The sequence below is a fragment of the Rattus norvegicus genome, chromosome 3 (assembly GCF_036323735.1).
Source record: "Rattus norvegicus strain BN/NHsdMcwi chromosome 3, GRCr8, whole genome shotgun sequence".
Classification (NCBI taxonomy): Eukaryota; Metazoa; Chordata; class Mammalia; order Rodentia; family Muridae; genus Rattus; species Rattus norvegicus.
This window is the reverse complement of record NC_086021.1, coordinates 184639529-184662079: the sequence shown is the minus strand read 5'-3', so window position 1 is coordinate 184662079 and position 22551 is coordinate 184639529. Positions and strand designations below refer to the sequence as shown.

At 42.2% G+C, this 22551-nt stretch overlaps 1 long non-coding RNA gene across 1 annotated transcript; it reads left to right on the top strand.

The window, feature by feature from the left end:
* The first annotated feature begins 2740 nt into the window (after positions 1 to 2740).
* Positions 2741 to 6081, top strand: LOC134486213 (uncharacterized). Its single transcript, XR_010065062.1, has 2 exons — positions 2741 to 3976; positions 4051 to 6081. It is a non-coding gene; the product is annotated as an uncharacterized LOC134486213 (long non-coding RNA).
* Positions 6082 to 22551: the final 16470 nt, after the last annotated feature.

The following is a 22551-nucleotide window of genomic DNA, read 5'->3' as shown; positions in this document are numbered from 1 at the left end:
AAAATGTCGCAAAGTCCTGGGTGTGTTGCCTAGTGTTGCACGTGGCTAGCATATGGCCTAGATGTATGGGCAGTTTATGGTTTTGGAATTCCCCTCCTCCCTCCCTCTTGATCCCCCTGGTTTGTGGTTTTTTCCTTTATAAGCTCTGTGAAAATTCAGGTCGGGGTCGAACTCCTCTACTCCCTGTGTGGCGTATGAGTCTCGACCCCAGCATGCTGGCCTGAGCTCTCGTTTCATCTCGCTCACAATAAATCTTCCTCGTGTGATTACAGCAGGTCGGTGTCTGTGTCCTACTGGGTGCGCGTCTTTCCCGAGACTTGAGTGGGGGGCTCCCTTCGGGGGTCTTTCATTTGGGGGCTCGTCCGGGATCTGCGCGACCACCCAGGGGTCCTAGACCCACTTGGAGGTAAGATTCTCTGTTTTATCTCAGCGCTGTGTCTGGGTCTGTGTCTATGTTCTGTCTGGGAATCTGGTGCGATCGCTGTTTCGGTTTTGCGGACGCTCAGTGAGACCGCGCTCCAGGAAGGAGAGCGGGGTGGATAGGGATAGACGTGTCCAGGTACCCACCGTCCGTTCGCCCTGGGAGACGTCCCAGGAGGACAAGGGGGGACCAGGGACGCCTGGTGAACCCCATCTGATAGGTCCAGAGGAGACTTTACTCCTTGACGACCGGTTTGTTAGGCAAGGTCTGCGACCTGCCGATCAGTTTCAGTGCCTCTGGTCGACACGAAGTCGACGTCGGTTTTGTTTTCTTTTTTCTCTTTTGTTTGTGCTCGTGTGTGTGAGTGTGTGTGAATTAAGTCCTGTAGTCTGTGTTTTTCGGTACCGGTTTAAGGTCTTAGTGCACTGTCTGGGCAGATGAAGGATTCCTGCCCTGTGCACGAGAGTCTTAGTGCACTGTCTGGGCAGAAGAAGGTTTCCTGCCCTGTGCACGGGTGGAAGAAGGTTCCCCACCCCGAAATGGCGCCTGTGAGTAGATGAAGGATTCCTACTCCGAATAGTCTTTTTCTTTCTTTTTTTCCTTTTTAGAAAGCGCACCGGGGGACGCCCCAATCGCGCAGGCTCTGGGACTCGTGAGAGACGTTCCACGAGTCAGCCTTTGTTGGGTCCTGGCTCTGGGACGCGTGAGAAACGTTCCTCGAGCCGAATTTTGTCGGGAGGACCCGGCAACGGACAGTCAAAAAGATCTGACTGACTTTGGAGGTCGAGTTCGGCTGCCTATTTAAGTATAGGCACGGACAAGTGTGCTTAGATGTGTTAGTGTCTGTTGTCTGTATTCTGTTTCTGTGTTTGGTATCCCGGAAGCAGCTAAGGTTAAGCTGCAGTTTGGGCCAGGTACTGAAGGTACCAGGCATCTGTGGAAATTGGTTATAGGATGCTTTGTCTTGGTCTTGTTTGTCTGGATTGTTTTCTGTGGTATTGTCCAGTGTTTTTTTGACTTTTGTTTCGTGTTTGAATTTGGACTGACGACCGTGTTTAAAATCTTGGACTGACGACTGTGTTTGAAATCATGAAACTGTTTGCTTTGTTCGTTGAAGAGTTTTACTTGGTCCCCTTAATGCTTAGTGAGTAAGAAACTTAATCTTATGGACCCCGCTCTAGTGGCGGTGTGTTGGTTGATAGCCAAAGTTAATTTTTAAAATAGTGTTTTATCTGTGCTTGTGCTCGCAGCACACAGTAGAGGGGAGCGAAATTAGCTGCGGAGCTGCTGCAGCGAGCATGGGGACTTCTCGAGTCTCACCCAATTTTTCTGGCTCTTCAGGAGCTGTTTAAAAGGAAAAGGCTTAAGGTAAAAAGAAACACTATAGAGAGATTTCTTAGTGAATTACTACACCTTGCTTCGCGATCTCTGGGAATCTCATGGTGGACAGCTGAGATAAGCTGGAAAAGGATTTAAATTTTGCTTGGGAGCAAAGAATCTTAAAGGCGGAGTTTCAGCCGGTATGACACTTAGTGCATAACTGCCTAAAAGATCAAAAATGCTGTTAACAGGCTAAAAAAAAAAAAAAAAAAAAAGGGACAGGCTGTGTTAGAAATGCTACAGGAAGAATAATCTAAAAAGGCTGAGAGCTAGGTGGGGCTATAAGGAAAACAAGAATAGGAAAGGAATTTCTGACATTTGCTCACAGTAGGAGAGCACTCATTTAGAGAAGTTCTTTAAGGAAGCCTGCCTTATCTGCTGTCTTTATTCCAAGGGAGGAGTCAGTCTCCAGCACTAAATTACTTGGCGGTAGCCAAGGTCAGGATTAATGTTTTCTTTTCCTTGGCCCCTTTAAACCCAGTGAGACAGTTTGGTAAAGGGCTACTACTGAGGTCCTGATAGCCCCAGGTGAACTGGTTACAATTCTTTTATCAGCCCCCTGGCATCTAGCACCCAGGTTCTAACCATCTCTCCATCCTTTTGTTATTAGTTGTTACTAGAAGCCTAGTGTCATTTGGAGGCTGGTTCTCTTGAGAGGCAAAGCCATGGAGCTGACACTGACAATGGCCTTTTTGTTCCAAGAAAGGCCTCCTGGTTTAGCTGTGTGACTAAATGCTGTTTGCCCTCTTCGGTAGACTCTATTCTCAAGATTCTCTTGTTTTCTCACCATCCCATTTGATATGCTTGTTAGTAACTGTTACAGGTCTTCTTTACCACCGATGAAAGACGGAATCCTACTGGAGACCAGAAAAAAATGTTCCAGACACGGATAGAAGGCCCTCACTTCTGCCTGCTCTCTTCATACCCCTGAAGGTAGGGAGTGCTCCAGGTCTGCCCCCAGGCTCCAAGGGTGGGTCTCCTAGGGGCTGGAAAGTGCCCCACCAATCTGGCTAAGATAAAGAAAAGATATGAAGAGAAAGTTACAGAAACTTGAAGGGTTAAGCTAAGTCGCTGAGAGAGTTATTGTAAGTTGCAGAGAAAATAAGTTGATGCGTGGTTCAGGGTCTGTGCAGAAAAGTGGACAGCACCTAATAGCTGTAGAAGAAGATGCAGAGAGACAGAAAAAAAAAGAAAGAAAGAAAGAAAGAGGTAAAGAGTGCAGGAAGCTAGGGAAGAAAAGAGACTAAAAGAAGAGGAAGCTAGAGAGCTAAAGAGAGATAAAAGACAAGAGAGGAACATATACTGGCCACAGTAGTTAGGGAACCTAGGAAGACAGTACCTGGCAACAGAAGAGAATTCCTGGCTAAAGATCAGTGTGCCTAATGCAAAGAAAAAAAAAAGACACTGGGTCAGGGACTGCCCCAGAAAGAACAAGAGGGGACACTGGAGAGCCTCTTGGTCCTAGAGTGCTGGCTATGTACAGAGATAGAAGGGAAGTGTGGATGCAGGGACCCAATGCTCTGTGCTCCTATGCCCCCCTCCAGTGGGCCAATATCCAAAGACCTTGGGTACAGGGGCCTACTGGCAACAAACAATACTTATGGACTGCCCGAAGAACAGTGGACCTTGGCGTGGGCCGGGTAACCCACTAGTTCATAGTCATCCCTGACTGCCCCTATCCCTTGCTCATGAGAAAATTGCTCTCCAAAATGGCTTGCGTGGGCTGAAATGGCTGGGTGAGGCCATGTGTATGCATATCTACAGACTGTGTATGCGGAGCTTAAGACCTGTCTCAGTGCACCAGTACCTGATGCTGGGAGACGAATGGCTTAGCGCTGTTCTACTTGGAACATATCACTCCTGCCAGCCGGGCACTAACAATTATCACCCAATCCAGGACTTAAACTGTGATAGAGTGGCTGATGTTCTGCCTTTGAATAGAGTGTCCCAAAAGATGGGACCACTGGTCAGCTGCCATGGACTAGATTCTCCACCGGTTGGGGACAATCTGGTCACCTTGCTGCCCAATCCGGACCTGGAGCCACCACAGCACAAGTGTCAAGTACTGGCAGAAGCCCATGGGTGGAGGAAAGACCTCTGCGACTGGCTGATTGACCCCTGCTGAAAGCCGAGGACCTTGTCCACAGACGGGAACAGTTCTCTTCATGAATGAAGGTCAGAGACAAGTGGGTGCTGCCATGGTGGACAACACAATGTCATCTGGGATGGCTGAACCTCTACCCCCCCAGTACATCAGCACTGCAGATGCCTTTACCATCTCTTGGATGCCCTGGTGAAGCCAACAACTGTGAGTACTATTCATTGCTCAGGATATCAGGAGGGAAGAGATTCAGTGACATGGGGCAATAACGAAGCAGATAAAGTGGCTCGAAAAATGGTTATGCAGGAGCCCATCCTGGTTGCAGGCCTGCAAGAGACAGCCACTGGGAACTGGGATCGGACTAAGGGATGGCCTCACTTAGAAAAGGCCCAAATTGCTTAAAAGATAAAGGACAATGGCACATTGAGGGGAAAGCTATACTTCCCAGAGAACAAAGAAAAGACTCACTTTGCCAAATACAGAAATGGACTCATTTAGGAGATAAAAAGTTTGTCCAAGTAGTTAAGTGTATGTAATAGACTTTAAGATTTTAGCCAGAGAGACAGTAGAAAGTATAAGGTATGTCAATAAGTGAATGCTTAGCAAGCAAACAGGGCAAAGAGACCTAGAGAGTTTGGTGAAAAGTCGAAGTGAACTTCACTGAGATAAAACCAGAAAAATATAATCACAAGTATCTCCTAGTGCTTGTAGATACTTTTTCAGGAATAGATAGAAGCTTTCCTCACCAAACAAGAGACGGCCTCTGCAATCATCAAGAAGATACTGGAAGAAATCTTCCTCTGATTTGGAATGCCCAAGGTAATCTGGTCAGACAACGGCCCTACTTTCGTTGCCAAGGTAAGCCAGGGTGTGGCCAAGTATTTAGAGGTCAATTGGAAATTACATTGTATTTACAGACCTCAAAGTTCAGGACAGGTAGGGTAAATAAATAGAACTCTAAAAGAGACCCTGACCAAATTAACCATGGAGACTGGCACAGACTGGGTGACACTCCTTCCCTCTTGCTCTCTTCAGAGCAAGAAATACCCCTTCCAGATTCAGCCTTACCCCCTTTGAGATCTTATATGGGGCCTCAGCCCCCCTGACTGTATTAGATGATGTTACTGAACCAACATGTCATAGTGCCATAGTAATAATGATTTGTGTGCCAGGCTAAAAGACCTACAGGTGATACAGAAAGAAATCTGCTCACAGCTGACAGCAGCCTATGCCCCGGAGACCCCTGAGACATCCCATCAGTTCCAGGTTGCAGCTACACTGAGTCCAGACACTCGAGCCTCGCTGGAAAGGACCGTACCTGGTGCTGCTGACCACCCTGACAGCTGTCAATTCTCAGCCCTCACCAGCCGTGTACTAGCTGTTGGGGCTGAGAGCTGGGACCTAGAGGGAAATTCAGTCATGTTTGTCCTGGGTTCTATCAAGATAGGTGTGGGATAGGCTTGATTTCCATTACAAATGATGTAACATTGCATATGTTAGTACTCTTAACACTTCTTGGGACTGTGCCTCAGGGATCACAGTCCGTATAAGCTTAGAAGTTCTAAAAGCTAGTCATGACCTTGGTGGATAGGCTTGGATAGTGTCCAGGTTAGAATCCTCATGTTAAGACTACAATACCAAGCTGTTATGCTAGATGAAGCTGAGTTCTCCATGAAGTTCTAGGATTAGAACTATTAACAAAAAAAGAAGAAGTGGGGAATGAAGGATTAAAATTAATAATAAGCCGCCTAGCTACCCAAAAAGAAGAGGTAGGGTCTGTGAGAACATGAACTTTTCGCCCCTCCCTTGCTGTGCAATGGTTCCCGGAACATTCTTGCATGAAAGGTTTCCTGGAACAGCCACAATGACCCATAGCCTCCGGCCACAATGGTCCAATGGCCCTGTAAAATGTCGCAAAGTCCTGGGTGTGTTGCCTAGTGTTGCACGTGGCTAGCATATGGCCTAGATGTATGGGCAGTTTATGGTTTTGGAATTCCCCTCCTCCCTCCCTCTTGATCCCCCTGGTTTGTGGTTTTTTCCTTTATAAGCTCTGTGAAAATTCAGGTCGGGGTCGAACTCCTCTACTCCCTGTGTGGCGTATGAGTCTCGACCCCAGCATGCTGGCCTGAGCTCTCGTTTCATCTCGCTCACAATAAATCTTCCTCGTGTGATTACAGCAGGTCGGTGTCTGTGTCCTACTGGGTGCGCGTCTTTCCCGAGACTTGAGTGGGGGGCTCCCTTCGGGGGTCTTTCAGTTCCTGTCCAGATATTTTATATGGGGAAGAGGGAATGTTTGTGTTTTTTCTACAGGATGCTACAGGAGTGTGCCAGCTGCCTGAGTGTCTGGTGAGACATGCTGATCCTGGGAGCATGAAGATTCAGCTCTCGTGGTTCGGGTCCCTGGAGTCATTCCTCTGCCCTGAGAGGAAGATAGAAGATTCCCCTTCATCCTTTGTCATCACAGAGACTTTGCCGTTGCTGCAGTCAGTGTTACCGCTGCGTGTGTTCGCGTCCCATTGTGGCCTACGCTCAGACTCTGTACACTGCTGCTTCCTGGAGAAGACTGGACTCCAGCTGTTACCCCTGTCCCTTCATTTCCCTGGTGACTCTTGCTGCCTTAACTGGTAACTGGTGTTGTCATTTTACAGACTGTAGCTTCACAGAAAGCCACCTGTATAAAGCTACAGTGACTGGAGAACTCTGTCCTCATTATACAGATCTCAGAAATGGTTCCATTGTCTGCTGGTTGTTCCAGAGAAGAATGACTGATCCTGAACTGTCCTGGAAAAGACCTGGACACTTTCGCTGCTATTGTAGCAGCCATTACTGCTGCAGACATTGTGTCTGCAGTGTCTGGAGTTATCCTCCCCCAAACTATTGTTAGACAAGTACAGTGGGTGAACTTTCTGGAGTAGTTACTAACAATTGGGAATTCTAAATTTTATTATAAGAGCAGCTTGACTACGATCCTTGGTGGTAACAGCTGAGGAGGACCACATGAGGTGCCCACTACTTATCGGGAGTGGCTCTGTTTGATGCAGCCCTATGCTGTGGATCAGTATTCATACCATGGTTGGTTTACAAACTCAGATCTCAACAGTAACGTGACAAGGCCGTTATCACTCAAGCACTTGTGGCCATTGTACAAAGGGCCTCACCTGGAATTTGGTTATCTTGTTCAGGATTTACTCTGTATCTGAGTTCCCTGCTCCTGCACCCCATGGATCTGTGGGTCCATTGCACTGGGAGGAGAGGGATACTCTCTGTATCTGAGTTCTCTGCTCCTGCACCCCACGGATCTGTGGATCCATTGCACTGGGATTGAGAGAGACTCAGTGTTCCTTTGATCAGCCCTTGCACATCGCTGAGGTTTCCTCATTGCACGGGATAGGGTGATCATTTCTGCTATAAAATTATATAAATTATAAGGGTGAGATGTAGAGGGCCACAATACGTTCGCCACCACTAGATGGCGCTGTCTTCCACTGCGCCCCACGTGGTAGGTCAGGATAGACTCCACCATTACAAGATGGCGCCAACCTTCGCCGCGCCAGCCGGCCCCCCCTTTTCAGGTAGTTAACTGTGCACATGTGCAAGAGTGCCTTCATGCCAGGTCTTTGCCCACTCCGGGGCGTGCCTTATGAGATCATGGGTAACAACCAATCAGGTGTGGGTGCGCTGCACGAGGGTTTTATAAGCGCCCCCAAGTTGGCAAGGCATGGCTTTTCCTCTTCTAAGATTAATAAAGTGGTCACAGTAAGGATTTCTAATGTCCGTGTGCTCCTTGCCGGCGAAAAGTCGCGCGGGACAGGTCCCGTTTTCAGTTCAGTGGTTTGAAGCTGGCATTCACCTATGTATTTGCCATATTCTGGCTGTGTCTCTCAGGACATCTACATCCGGTACCTGTCAGCCTGCACTTCTTTGCTTCATCCATCTGAAAAGTTTGGTGGCTGTGGACATATGGGATACATGTGGGTCAAGATCTGAATGGGCGATCCTTCAGCCTCTGTTCTAAACTTTGACTTCCTATTCCCTCCCAAGCGTATACTTGTTCCCCTTTAAAAGAAGGACTGAAGCATTCATATTTTGGTCATACTTCTTGAGTTTCATGTGTTCTGTGCATCTAGGGTAATTAGAGCATTTGAGCTAATATACACTTATCAATGAATGCACACATTTGTGTTTTTCTGTGATTGAATTACCTCACTCAGGATGATATTTTTCAGTGCCATCCATTTGCCTATGAATTCCATAGAGTCATTGTTTTTGATAGCAGCGTAGCATTCCATTGTGTAAATGTACCACATTTCCTGTATCCATTCCTCTGTTGAAGGGCATCTGGGTTCTTTCCAGTTTCTGGCTATTATAAATAAGGGTGCTATGAACATAGTGGAGCATGTGTCTTTGTTATATGTTGGAGCATCTTTTGTGTGTATGCCCAAGAGAGGTATAGCTGGATCCTCAGGTAGTACAATGTCCAATTTTATGAGTCACCTGCAGACTCACTTCATGAATGGTTGTACCAGTCTGTAATCCCACCAACAAGGGAGGGATGTTTCTCTTTCCCCACATCTTCACCACCTTCTGCTGTCACCTGAGTTTTATATCTTAGCCATTCTGACTGGTGTGGGGTGGAATCTCAGGGTTCTTTTGATGTGCATTTCCCTTATGACTAAAGATGTTGATCATTTCTTTAGGTGTTTCTCAGCCTTTTGGCATTCCTTAGTTGTGATTACTGGCTGGCCTGGGACTCCCAACATAAGTACAACAAAGACTGTATGGTCTGGACTCAGTGAAAGAAGACACACCAAACCCTTGAGAGCCTTGATATCCATGGGAGTGAGACAAGCTTGTGGGATATTGTGTATGTGTCTGTTTGGAGACATCCTCTTGGAGACGGGGTAGGAGGAATGAGATGAGGAACTGTTGGAGGGCAGAAAGGAGGGAGATAAGGACTGGACAATAAAAAATGGTGAAAGATAAGTTTACAAAGTAATTTACCTTCCTGGTTGTTTGAAATATCTCTTTTAAATTCCCAACGAAAAACCCCCTTTGCCTGGCCACAACCTAAGTTTGCAATCATCCTACCAACTGAATAAAGTTAGACCTTAATTACAGAAAGATAGATAAATAGATAATAGCTAGATATAGAGATATAATATATATAAATGAAATGTTATATATATATATATATATACATATATATATATATATATATATGGAGAGAGAGAGAGAAAGAGAAAGAGAGAGAGAGTTAGAATATACCTTGCATTATTAATTCAAAAGATAGACGTTACTCTCAGAAGACACTAATTAACAAAGAATATTTTCAGGTTCCCTTGTAGGACACAGCAATTTAAGCCCAGGACCCAGGAGTTTTTGAAATGGTAATTTCAGGACATTCCCACAAATCTCTCTTAACATCTCTGCTTAACAGAGACAGATCTCTGTTAAATACTTTTGCAATGTTCACAGAAAATATGTCCTTGTTGTGTACTAAAAAATTAAGGGGCTGTGGTCATGGGATGCTCATTCTTAAGATAATCACAAGGAAACTTTGAGTAAATGACTGGCTTGATATGTACCATAAAAGGCTGGGTTTGTTATCTGCATGGCATGAGCTACACAGAGAATTTTTTTTGAACCACTCAATAAATAAATGAATTGTTGCTTAGTAAAGAGTAGAACTCTCCTGCAGTTGGGACAATTAGACTCAGAAAAACCTGACTTCCCTCTGTAGCCATTCAGTGCAATCAATGCAGTTTGGTCAGTCCTGAAACCATATGCACACATCAACTGAAATGGATTCATCATGCTTTATTCATGTATGTCAACATACTTTTTCACACATAGTTAAAAGTAATCAGAAATTGATGGGAAAAGTTTTGGGACATGATGGTCCTAGGAATAAATGGGACAACTGATGTAGCACACATTCATTAAGAAACATAAAAATAATTTTGAATTACAAAATGGCTAGTGGGCAAAGTTAGAGCTAAGAATAATTTATGTTGTTGCCAAACATTAATGTTCCATCCCTATAAATTGGTTTTGCTGTAATTCCAGTCCCATGCTTCTCCTGTGATTGTATGTCCTCTGTGGGAGCAGACACGTGCAAACACATGAAAATCCACTCAGTCATGTTCACAAGCACAGGTTTTCCCTAGAGACATACATACATATATGTGATCATGAATTAATTGTAACATAAATGTAAATGTAATGTAACATAAATGTAATCTGGCAGAGTTATTTCTTTACCTTTAGTTTGTTCCCAGTTCCTGCACAACAAAACTTAGATTTACATAAATGTGCTCCTCGACTGCTAAGCAATCAAAGGACCTATGCTGACCTTCGATGCTGACCTGGCTACTTCCAAACTCTATCCTGTGGTACTTATTTATATTTATTGACTTGACTCTTCTGACCATCTTTTCATGCGTCAATTTCATTTTTCCACACAGCACACCTGCTCCCCACCTATCCTCACCCTTCCTAGTGGAATTCCCACCCTGATCTCTGTTTCTGCCCATTCACTTATTCAGGATTCCTTGATCAGATTTACAAGACAGAGAATATGTGATAAGAATTGTGTACACAACTTACAAACTTGAAAGAGGAGATTCTTTGTATAATCATTACGATGTGTCTTTCCAATTTAAATAGGATTTAAAATATCAGCTCAGGCTTTCCTAAGATCAAAATCACGATTTATTTGAACCCATAATCCTGCCTCTGCTGACCAGTGGTCAGAGGACTGTCATGCAATTCCTTTCAAGCTGGGCTCTGTCTGAACAGTAAGAGAAAAAGATCATGTGAATGAGTGTTGTTCTATGTCCCTATATTAGGATTGATGGTAGTATGCATTAAGAGGAAGCTGTGTAAGAATTGAATTCACTGACCAACTTTCAAGCAGGTATAATCACAGCCCAGAAAAAGAGGAGGAAGAAGGAAGGTGAAGCCTTTCTGCTTTGGTAGTTGTTGGCATTAACCATGAGTAGGCAAGAAATTCATTTTAGAAAATCAGTAAATTTCCATAATGGCCAGCTTGGGGCATTCTACAGAGCAGGCCAATGATGAACCTGAATGAGGAACTGAACTGAAATATAGAAACCAAATTTCTGTGTTTTCCCTAGTTCAAAAATAGATCTAGACAAACTGGTGTGGGTGTACCTAACAGAAAAAGTATTATTCCTTTTTGAAAATAAAGAATATAAGAGAAAAGATACAATACTTGGTGTGCTCTAGTACATAGTTTACTCCCTGAAAAATATTGGACCATACAGTGTGTTTTAAATTTTAAAAGTAACGTTTGAGAGTAAAATTAAATCATTTCTTTCTTTTCCTTTCTTCCTGTTGTTAAGTCTGAAAGCCTGGGAAAAGTGGGTAGCGGGGAGGGAGCTATTGATCAAAACAAAGCAAATCTGGCCTTCTGGTTTTCTCGTCAGAACTCAGTCCCTAACTGTCACAGCATATTGCTGGCATACCTCATCCTCTAGCCCAAGAGTAGGGATGCCATTCTCTCACTTACATTTCCAACCATTTGATAACTGGTCTTTTTCATTCATAATTATTATTCTGACCTCTTTGTCTGGCACTTGCTTCTCCCCTCCTTCCACTCTCAACGAGATTCAAGGTCATGTATTTTCTTGGTTCTCCCAGAAACCTAATGATCTATCTGTGTTCTTTCTTTTGTGTATAATAAACTCTCTAATCCAACATGCCTAGGAGCAGTGATGTCTTTTATTTTACTCAGTGCATGTATAATTGAATGTGCAAAGAATGGACACTGTGCCATGGAAAAGGGTAACAAGTGCTCTGGGAGACTGGAACATTCTATTAAATGCCAACGTCATGGACTGGGGCTCTGTCTGTACTCATGATGGAACTGCAGAGCTTGGAGGACTCAGATGTGTGAGTCATTCGCTCTGTGATTCCCCCAGTAGAGGAGCTACTACTGTCCTGGGACCCAAATGAGTTGTACAAGCTTATTAGTAACTCTGGCTATGCCTTTCACACATGAACAATAGTGACAGGTAGTTTTAAGGTTCTTTATAGGGTTCTCCTTAAATGCATCTGTAGCGGTTGGCTATCAATCCCCTGAGAGGACAGGAACTGAATATGTCTGGATGCTGATTTTCCTAGTCCCTGGGTGTAGGAACACAGATTGCACTAGGCATTTTCCTGTGATGTCGGAGATTTCAGCAGAGAGTAGTCTCCTCTAATTTCTTAGGAGTGTCCACAATTCTGAGGGTCCAGCTCCGTATCCACACCTCATGGGTTTTGTGTTTGTGGAGCTTTTTGACCAGTTCAGTTCAGTTCCAGATGCAGACCTGTGCGTTCACACACTTGACTGCTTCTATATTCCTATGTCCAGAGGCATTATGCAGTTTCCTTGTGGGCCAGAAATATGATAGAGGTGGTCAGAAGTGGCAATGTGTCCTACAATCTCAAGATTATCTGCACTTCTGGGTGGTCAGTTCTATCCCCAAAGCATTTGAGAGCAGGGAGCAGTTGAATTGGATCACATCATTTCCAGACACAGCCAGAAACCAAAAGTGCCCTGTTCCAGAGGAGTTCTGCCTTTCTGTGTCCTGAGTCAACCAGGCATATTACTTGTTGTAGAAAAGTTTGTCTTACCTCTACATTGAGGTGTAGGCAGTCCTGGCATCTGGCTTTCAGGTCTCAACAAGGGCAATAACCTCAAGGGTCTTACCCGTGATTGCTCCGAGGTCCCTGTGTGAAGGGGGAACTGGTGGCACTAGGCATTTTCCTCTTGGTTTGGCGATATGGGCATAGAGTAGTCTCCACCAATTTCTCAGGAGTGTCCTCAGTTCTGTGGGTCTGGCAATCCCCCCAACAGGATAGATAAACCCTTAGCCAGAATAACCAGAGGGTACAGAGAGCATGTGCAAATTCTGAAAATAAGAAATGAAAAGGGAGTCATACAAACAGAATATGTGAAAATTCAAAAAATTCATCACATCCTATTACAAAAATCTACATTCAAAAAAACTTGAAAATCTGGTAGAAATGGACAATACTGTCCAAACTATTTCACAAAATGGAAACAGACGAGCACATCCAAATTACTTCTATGGGCCACTATTACTCTTGTACTTAAACCACACAAAGACCCAACAAAGAAAGAGAACTTCAGACCAATTTCCCTTATGAATATGACGCAAAATTACTCAATACAATTCTTGTAACCCGAATCCAAGAACACATCAAAACCATCATCCACCATGATCAAGTAGGTTTCATCCCAGGTATGCAGCAATGGTTCAAAATATGGAAATCTGTGAACATAATCCACTATAGAAACAAACTCAAAGATAAAAACCACATGATCACACTAAACCCAGGGACTATACAAAGCTGTCCAATCTCTCCCTACTTATTCAGTATAATTCTCAAAGTCATAGCCAGTGCAGTCAGAAAACAAAAGGAGTTCAAATGAATACAAATTGGAAAGGAAGGTGTTAAAATATCACTATTTGCACATATGATAGTATACTTAAGTGACCCCAAAAGTTCCACCAGAGAACTACTAAGCCAGATAAGAAAATTCAGCAAAGTGGCTGGGTATTAAATTAACTCAAACAAATCAGTAGCCTTCCTCAACTAAAAGGATAAACATACTGAGAAAGAAATTAAGAAATGAGCCCCTTCATAATAGTCTCAAATAATAACACCTCGTTGTGACTTTTAACAAGCAAGTGAAAGATCTGTATGACAAGAACTTCAGTCTCTGAAGAAAGAAATGGAAGAAGATCTCACAAGATGGAAAGACCTCTCATGCCGACGATTGGCAGGATTAACATACTAAAAAAGGGCATTTTGCAAAAAGCAATCTACAGATTAAATGCAATCCCGAACAAAATTCCCAACAATTCTAGATAGAGATAGATGGAGAAATTTGCAAATACATTTGGATTAACAAAAAAAAAAAAAAAACAGGATAGGTGCAATTATTCTCAACAATAAAAGAATTTCTTGGGAAATCACCATTCTTGACCTCAGGAAGTATTACACAGCAATAGTGATAGAACCCGTATGGTATTGGTCCAGAGACAAGGAGATAAATTGGCGGAATAGAATCGAAGACCCAGAATGAAGAAACACACCTATGGTCTCTTTATCTCTGCCAAAGGAGCTAAAACCATCCTATGGAGAAAAGATAGCATTTTCAAACAATGATGGTGGTTCATCTGGAGGTCACCATGTAGAAGAATACAAGTCCATCTATACTTATCACCCTGTAAAAAGCTTAAATCCAAAAAGATCAAGGACTTTCACATCAAACCAGATACACTCAAACTAATAGAAGAAAAGTGGATAAGATTTTTGTACACATTGGCACTGGGGAGATTTCCTGTACAGAAAACCAATGGCTTATGCTCAAAGATCAAGAACTGACAAATGGCACCTCATAAATCTGCGATGGTTCTGTAAGTTAAAAGTCACTATCATTAGCAAAATCATCAAGCAACAGATTGGGAAAAGGTCTTTTACAATCCTACATAGCAGATTGAGGGCTAATATCCAAAATATACAAGGAACTCAAGGAGTTAGACTCCAGAGAGCCAATTAACCCTATTAAAAAAGCGGTACAGAGCTCGATATGAATTCACAGCTTAGGAATATCGAATGTCAGAGAAGAACGTAAAGAAATGGTCATCAACTTTAATCATGATGGAAATGCAAATCAAAACAACCCTGAGATTCCACCACACAATAGTCAGCATATCTAATATAAAATAAAAATCAAGATTACAGCAGAATCTAGCAAGGAATGGAGAAAGAGAAACACTCCTCCATTGTTCGTAGGATTGCAAACTGGTACAACCTGTCGGGAAATCAGTCTGTAGGTTCCTCAGAAAATTGAACATTGCACTACCTGAGGACTGAGCTATACCTCTCCTGGGCATATATTGAACAGTGCTCTAACGTACAACAAAAACACATGCTGCACTATGTTCACAGCAGCCTTATTTATAAGAGCCAGAAGCTGGAAAGAAACCAGATGCACTTGAACAGAGGAATGTAAACAGAAAATAAGGTACATCTACACAGTGGAGTACTACTCAGCTATTAAAACAATGATTTCATGAAATTCATAGGCAAATGGAATGAACTAAAATACAGGATCCTGAAAGAGGTAGCTCAATCACAGAAAAAGAAACATATCGTATGCACTCAATGATAAATGGATATTCGGCTCAAAGCTCAAATAACCCAAGATTCAATCCATGAACCACATGAAACTCAAGAAGAAGGATGACCCAAGTTGAGATGCTACACTACTTCTTTAAAAAGGGAACAAAAATATCCATATGAGTGGATAAGTTGGAAAGGTGTAGAACAGACACTGAAGTATGATTATGTAGATTTGCAAGCATGGTTTTCACGTGGAAATCCAAATTAATACAAAAACAAAATTCAGGCATAAAATTGTAAACTCTTTAAGCTAAGATAGGTGCCAGAATAGTGTCCCAACTCTATTGACAAAACTGATGAACTGGATGTGGTTAGTGTATATCATACCTTATAGATATAACTACTACAACAATGTTCAATGTATGTCTGAAATAGAAGGCTTTTTAAATGGACAAAATGAGAGAAATGTGCATTGGTTCTAATGCTCTTTGTGTTAATTCAGTCCCCAAATTGCACAAGATTCGTGCATTTGAGACACTGAGAATGTCTATCCTCAGTTGGTTCCGATTGGTAAACTTGGGCAGCTGTTGCCAGGGAGAAGCAGGTATTAACCAAATACCATTACACCCAATATTTGTTTATCAGGAATTTTTCAATAAATAAGAAAATAACCACATTGGAGAGCAACCCTGCCAATGTAATTAATGAGTAAAATACTTTTTACAACACAGTTATCCACAAATACATGACACTTACTGGACTGGATTCCTATCAATAAGCAATTGGTAAATCATTGTATGCAGCATTATTCTCAAAAATCATCAGAAAATTCATCCTGTAGATAAATCCATAGTTATAGTCAGTGTGGTAGCATTTTGCACTTTATGAATTCTTTATACAAGAATAAAATGTTCACTGTATAATTAATCTCATTAGTCTAAAAGCACACTGAAGGGAGTCTATGATATTCTGTTACAGAAGATTAGTTCTCAAGAGAAACGATGTGTTCATAATCTTTTGAAGCTGTAAGATATGATCGTCCTCCTAATATTATTTCTCTTCAATTACATAAAATTTCTCAATCAGGTATAAAACCTTTTGGACGTGTATTACCGCATTTCCTGTTGATATGGTAAAAAAAAAAAGCAGTGTCTAAAACAACTTAAAGAACAATTTAATTTACCCATGGCTTTAGAGGGGTGTAGGTTCCCATGTTATGTGACAACAGAAGTAATAAAAATTAAAAATGGATGTCAGTCATTAGTCAAGGCAACCTTTTGCCTCTTGATTTTTATGTGTCAGCCTACAGAATACAAGTTATAACATAGAAGAAACACTTCAATCTGTCCTGTTTTGTCAAAATATTTTAACAATGTTAAAGTTAAAATGTTTTAAAAGAATGTAACAATGATTAAATAATTCATATGTATCCAAACAGCATTTTCATATATACCTTAGAAGTCTATAAATATAGTAATCAGGAACTAACTGTGTACCTTACAGTTTATCATGATTGTTATGGATGGGTACATATTTTTTTGATGTTCTATGCTACTTCAGATTCCCATTACACAGGACTTGGTACTTCATCTTCAAGTATGTCATCAAAGGAGATTATCTAGAGATTCTAGATTATATAAAAGAAGTGAGCTTTATTTTAGTATACTTTATTGTATGCGTATTCCAGTTTGGTGTGTCTGTGTGTTTGGGTGTGCACATGCATGTGTGTGTTTTTAATGTTATATGGGTTTTCATGGCATGGATCATATGTGCGGACTGACTGACACAATTGTAGATCCTTCTGGGCCCTCTTTATATAGTGTTCAAAGTCTGGTTGACTACCTTGTATATTATAGCCGTTTCGTATTGCACAGATTTGCCAATAAATTTAGCTAAAACATTACACTAGTAAAATATTGTTTTCTTACATTTTGTAAAATAGCAAATGATTTTTCATTAATACCATGTCCATGAAACTAAGCAGTGAAGTTAGAAGAGACCCCACAGGGAGCCAACAGAATCAGGGACTCTCTCTGCTCCAGGTGTTGGGGAACCTACCTGAATAAAAAGCTCCAAGCTGCACATATGCTATGCATGTTTTCAGGGGGTAGCACAGGTCAAGTCCATGAATCCTTTTTGGATTATGGATAATTCTCTGACAACACTTAAAAATAAAGGTCAATTAACTCTGTTGGTCTATGTATGAAGTTCTTATTACCCCCAGATTCCTCAATTTCTGCTAAAAATATATCACAAACTTCTGGAGCTCCCTCCAGTGTTTAGCCATTTTGTACAGCTGCAGCCTGGAGACTCTAAAAGGACAGATAGGCTAGGCCCCTGTCTGTCAGGATGCAGAGTATCATTAATACAGTCAGGGATTGGTTCTTGTCCATGGGATTCATCTGAAGTTGGACCAGTCATTGGTTGGCCACTCTCTGAGACCCCACTCCTTCTTTGTCCCTGCACCTCCTGTAGGCAGGAAGGTTTGTAGATGGGTTAGTATGATCATTCCTTCATTGGGAGTCCTGTCAGGTTAGAGGAGGTGGTCACTTCAGGCTCCATATCACACACTCCTTGGAGTGAGCCTCAGCTACCATCACACTCACTCATTCCATGGAGCATCCCCCATTCCAGGTCTCTGGCACATCCTAGAGAAGCCCTTCCACAGCCTCTCATTCCTTCTGGAGATGCCCCTGCCTTCTCACTTCTGTCATCATCTAATGTGTTTGTGTCCCTTTGTAGGGTCACAGCAATCAGGACATTGCAACACTGCATGCATTATTGAATTCTCCAGTGGCATTGATAGGCAAGCAGAATAAAAATTTCTCACAGCTTCTAACTCACAACAGCTTCTATTACTCAAACAGTAGTTTATCTGGGTACATGTGGACCTAAATCAATTTGCAGTCTGAGATATCTGTCTGGGGTCTCACTCTTCTAAGTGTAGATAGAGGTCAAATCATTCCTTCCTGCTTGCATGGATTAACTGCTGGGAACAAAACCAGGAACAGGGAACAAGGGAGATTGACTGGAGTACAGACAGGTAAGCTATTGGAAGAAAAGCTGTTGTGCTGCTGAAATTCTGATCTGCAGGTATTGCAAAACATTGGCCTAGGCTGGAACCACTATGCTGTGTCTCTTTAAATTCCATGAACCCTAAGGATAAGGCTAATGTCAATCAAAATTCATTAGCCACTCAGCACCTCGAGAGGGAGTTAGCAGTCAGGGGAGGAGGTGGCTCTTCCAGGTACAAGGTCAGCAACTTCCTTTGGGAACTCAGCCCCTCTGAGTGCTTCCGGGTGGTACTTTCTGAGTCACTCTTCAGGGTGCTGTGAGAGGAGCTCAGAATGCCTGACATGGTAAGTGCAAGATCAAGTCCACAAACAGGAGGATCAAGTTGCTTAGCAAAGGATTCATGTGTAATGGTTCCTCCCAGTGGCTGCAGGGAAAGTGGCAGCCAGAACTAATGCAGCCACTTGTGAGGTCCCTGGCAGTCTTTCCTTGTACCACAGGGTGGATACTAAATTGCTTTATTATGGAACTTGCATTTGTCCGAAATCCTCATGGCGGCTGCTTGTGTTGAGAAATATTCTTGGCAGGATATCAATCCTGAAACCTCGGGATTTAAACTATCTTCTAAAAGGACTGACCTTCGTAGTTAACAGTTAGTTATAAGGTCCATTTGAGTTGATTTTTGGAGGCTGTGAAATATCTCGTGTGTTGTGTAGTACTCTAATTATAAGCTGTGTAGTAAATGAGTAGAATTGAGAATGTAATGATTTACCAACGCTTAGGATATAATAAGTGACACTAAGTAGAATGTAGCTGAGGTAGGACTGCTTATAAACACCTCACAGGTATAGAGTATGCTAAGCAGTCCCGTTTAAGATTAGGATAGTAGTATATATGTTTGTTTAGCAGGATAGTTCAGATATTTGTCTCCAAACCATAAAAAAGGGGACAAATCTTGTTCACAATCAGCGATAAGACCCATGATGGTCTCAAAGAACAGGACCCTAACAAAATTCTCAAGATGAGATTATAGGGTCACGAACAACATTGAGGCCTGGTCTGCCATATGGATATGATTATCAGTTCCAAGTCAACAATGGACTTGGCTAGGGACGTGTTTTGGATACTTAGGGTTCCCTTTATACAGCACTGTTTTATTAGACTGCTCCTGAGTTTGTACCATTGTATGAGCGTTACTGATTGCTTCATAGAAATTTCCACTTGGTTCTACTTATCCCCTGTAAATAGTATAAAAGACGCTACTCTTTAGAAGCTTACTTGGTATAAGACACAGCTTGTGTATGATGTACCCACCACAGCTGCTGCAGATTCTACCTTCTACCTTTCCTAGCATTCTCATCCTCTGGACCTCCAAATCAGGACCCAATAACAGGAAAGAAACTACTATTTCAGGACTCTCATGCACTTAAGAAATGATTCTGGGGATCTTTGCTGTATAAATCTGCTAGCTGCCTAGGTAGCACTTGCAGTCCTTATTTAAACTGTATTTCAACAACCTGAGGACTTTTCTGGATAGAAAATTATCCATTCCAGCATATGTGGAATCCAAAACAATGTTTTGGCTAGCTCCTTTTTTAGCATTGCGCAGAATGGAGCCCATGGTATCATTAAAAAGACTTTTGTTTGTTGATTTTAATTGTATGGGAAGTGATTTCTTTCTGGGATATATTAACTGTGAGAGAGCTGTATCTTCTGCTCTTTGTAGAAATGATTCTCAGACAATGTAGTCTCAGACTAGCCTAAGACTCAGGTAGCCTTGATCTTGGTCAGTTGCTCCCCAGGGCAATGACCTTGCATTCTTTTGCTGGAAATGCCTAAATTTTTGAGATAAAGGAATGAAGCTAAATGATGTTTTATACCTGTTCATTTGAGTCATTTAATGAACTGTCCATTTCTTCTACCTTCACATGAGAACCAGAGGAATTCTGTACTCTCTTAACTGTCAGATGAAAAAGGGCGGGAAATAGCTAGATCAACGACCAAAGTTGAAGGGAGTCTATTGTAGAAGTCACCAATCTGGAGAAGTATCTGATTCAGGCAGGGTGAAAAATTTGTAATTTCACATCACATATCAAATAATACATGTAATAAAAAAGTATATTTGTGGGTATTTAATTTTGGAAGATGAGCTTGAGACAGTGGATGATAAATTCCTATTTCAGGACCCGTAATATAGAGATATGTGGAATCTTTGTTTACAAACTTAAATCATCCCCAAATTGTATAGCTCGTGCCACCATCTGCACCTTGGTGTGTCATGATATAGATCTCAGTAGTTAACATTTCACACAGGGACAAGGATAATAACTATCTTATTAATGCCATTCCTTCTATGAAGAAGACCTGCTGTTTTTCAGAGTCACTTGTATTTATCTTTGCATAAAGTCAATTTTGATTATTACTTTATAAATTTCACTATTTATGCACAGATGCTATATTCCTGTACTTGTTTTTATTCTCCAATGTTTCCCAGGAATTAAGAATTTCCTTCTTTAGCCTAGTAAGAGCACCAGTGGAAGGGGATGACCTTGGTCCTGCCAAGACTGAACCCCCCAGTGAACATGACTGTTGTGGGGAGGGCCGTAATGGGCGGAGGATGGGGAGGGGAGCACCCATATATAAGGGGAGGGGGAGGGGCTAGGGGGATGTTGGTCTGGAACCCGGGAAAGGGAATAACAATCGAAATGTAAATAAGAATTACTCAAGTTAATAAAGAAAAAAATTATTCTTTCTTCTAAAGAGAATTTATATCGTCCTTTTTCGAGCAACATGTCTGTAGCTCAGGCTTTCTTAATGTCATACAGTTAAGATTGGTTTGAACACCTAATCCTGCCTCTACTGACCAGTGGTCAGAAGACTGTCCTGCAACTCTTTTCAAGATCTCGTCTCTCTTGTCAGTAAGGAGGAAAAGAACAGATGAATGAGTGTTGTCTAACCGCCCTGTGTTAGGGATGCGAGAACTACAAATTACAAGGAACCTGTGTGGTTAAGAATTGAGTTCTCTTTCCAACTTTGGAGCTGGTGTAATCAAAGCCCAAAAAAAGGAGGAGGAATAAAGAATGTGAGGCATTTCTGCTTTGGAAGTGGTTCCCATTAACCGTGAGTAGGCAATCAGTAAATTTCCAGACTGGCCATCTTGGGGCGTTTTCCAGATCAGAGCAAAAAGGAGCTGAACTTATATGTATAAACCAAATTTCTGTATTTCCACTAGTTTGGAAAAAAGAAGATCTAGACAAAGTGTGGCTGTTCCTAACCAGGAAAGTTATTATTCCTGTTTGAAAATACACAATGTAAGAGAAAAAGTATAATGCTTGGTGCGCTCTAGTACACACTTCAGTCCTTGAAAAATATCGGATCATCCAGCATGTTTTGAATTTGACAAATAGTATTTGAGAATATAATTAATCCATTTCCTCTCCTTTCCCATAGTGGTAAGTATGAATCCATGGGACAAATGGCTGGGGGGCCCTGTTTATCACATCAAAGCAAAGCTGGCCTTCTGATTCTCTCACCAGAACTCAGTCCTAATCTATGACAGAATATTGTTGGCATACCTCCTCCTCTAGCCCAAGAATAAGGATGCCATTCTCCCAGCTGCAATTCCTTATGGAATCCAACCATTCAGTTTCTGATCTTTCTCATTTCTCATTATCATTCTGACCCCGTCCTTGGTGTGGCTCTTGCTTCTTCCCTGCTTCCTGTCTCAACAAGTTTCAAGGTCATGTCTACTGTTGGCTGTCACAGATAAGCCTACATCTCTCTGTGTTCTCTCTTTTGTGTATAATAAACTTTCTACCCCACTATGCATAGGAGCAGGGATGTCCTTTACTTTATACATTGTATGTATAACTGAATATGCAAAGAAGGGCCACTGCCTTCGCAAAGATGAATGAGTGCTCTTGGAGACTGGGACATTCTATTAAATGCAAACTTCCAAGCCTAGGGCTTTGTCTGTACCTAATATGGAACTGCAGAGCTTGAAGGCCTCAGCTGTTGGAGTCATTTGCTCTGTCATCCCCCAGTAGAGGAGCTGCTTCTCATATGACGCACAAATGAGCTTTCCATTCTAATGAGTGACTCTGGCAAGCCTATCATTCAGAGATAGTAGAGAAAGGTGTCTTTAGAGTTCTTTATAGTATTCTCCTCAGATGTGTCTGTAGCAAACTGTGAGGAAGACCACAAGACATTCCTTGATGACTGTGGGGAATCTCCATTGCCAGGGCAAGAGTAGCAAGTCTGGTGACATACCCAACTGTGATCTGCTGGTACTAAGATGCACTGTGGGTCAGACTCTGGTTCTGTTGTCCATGCGGTAATTAGAGCAGAGTCTCTTGATTTTGATCCTTCCTGAGTGTGAATGCACATGAGTGGAAGGGGCTCTGTAGCCCTTGGAGAGGCCAGGTGTGGAACTTACATCTCACGATCCAGGACATGCACACAGGTGTTGCTTTGC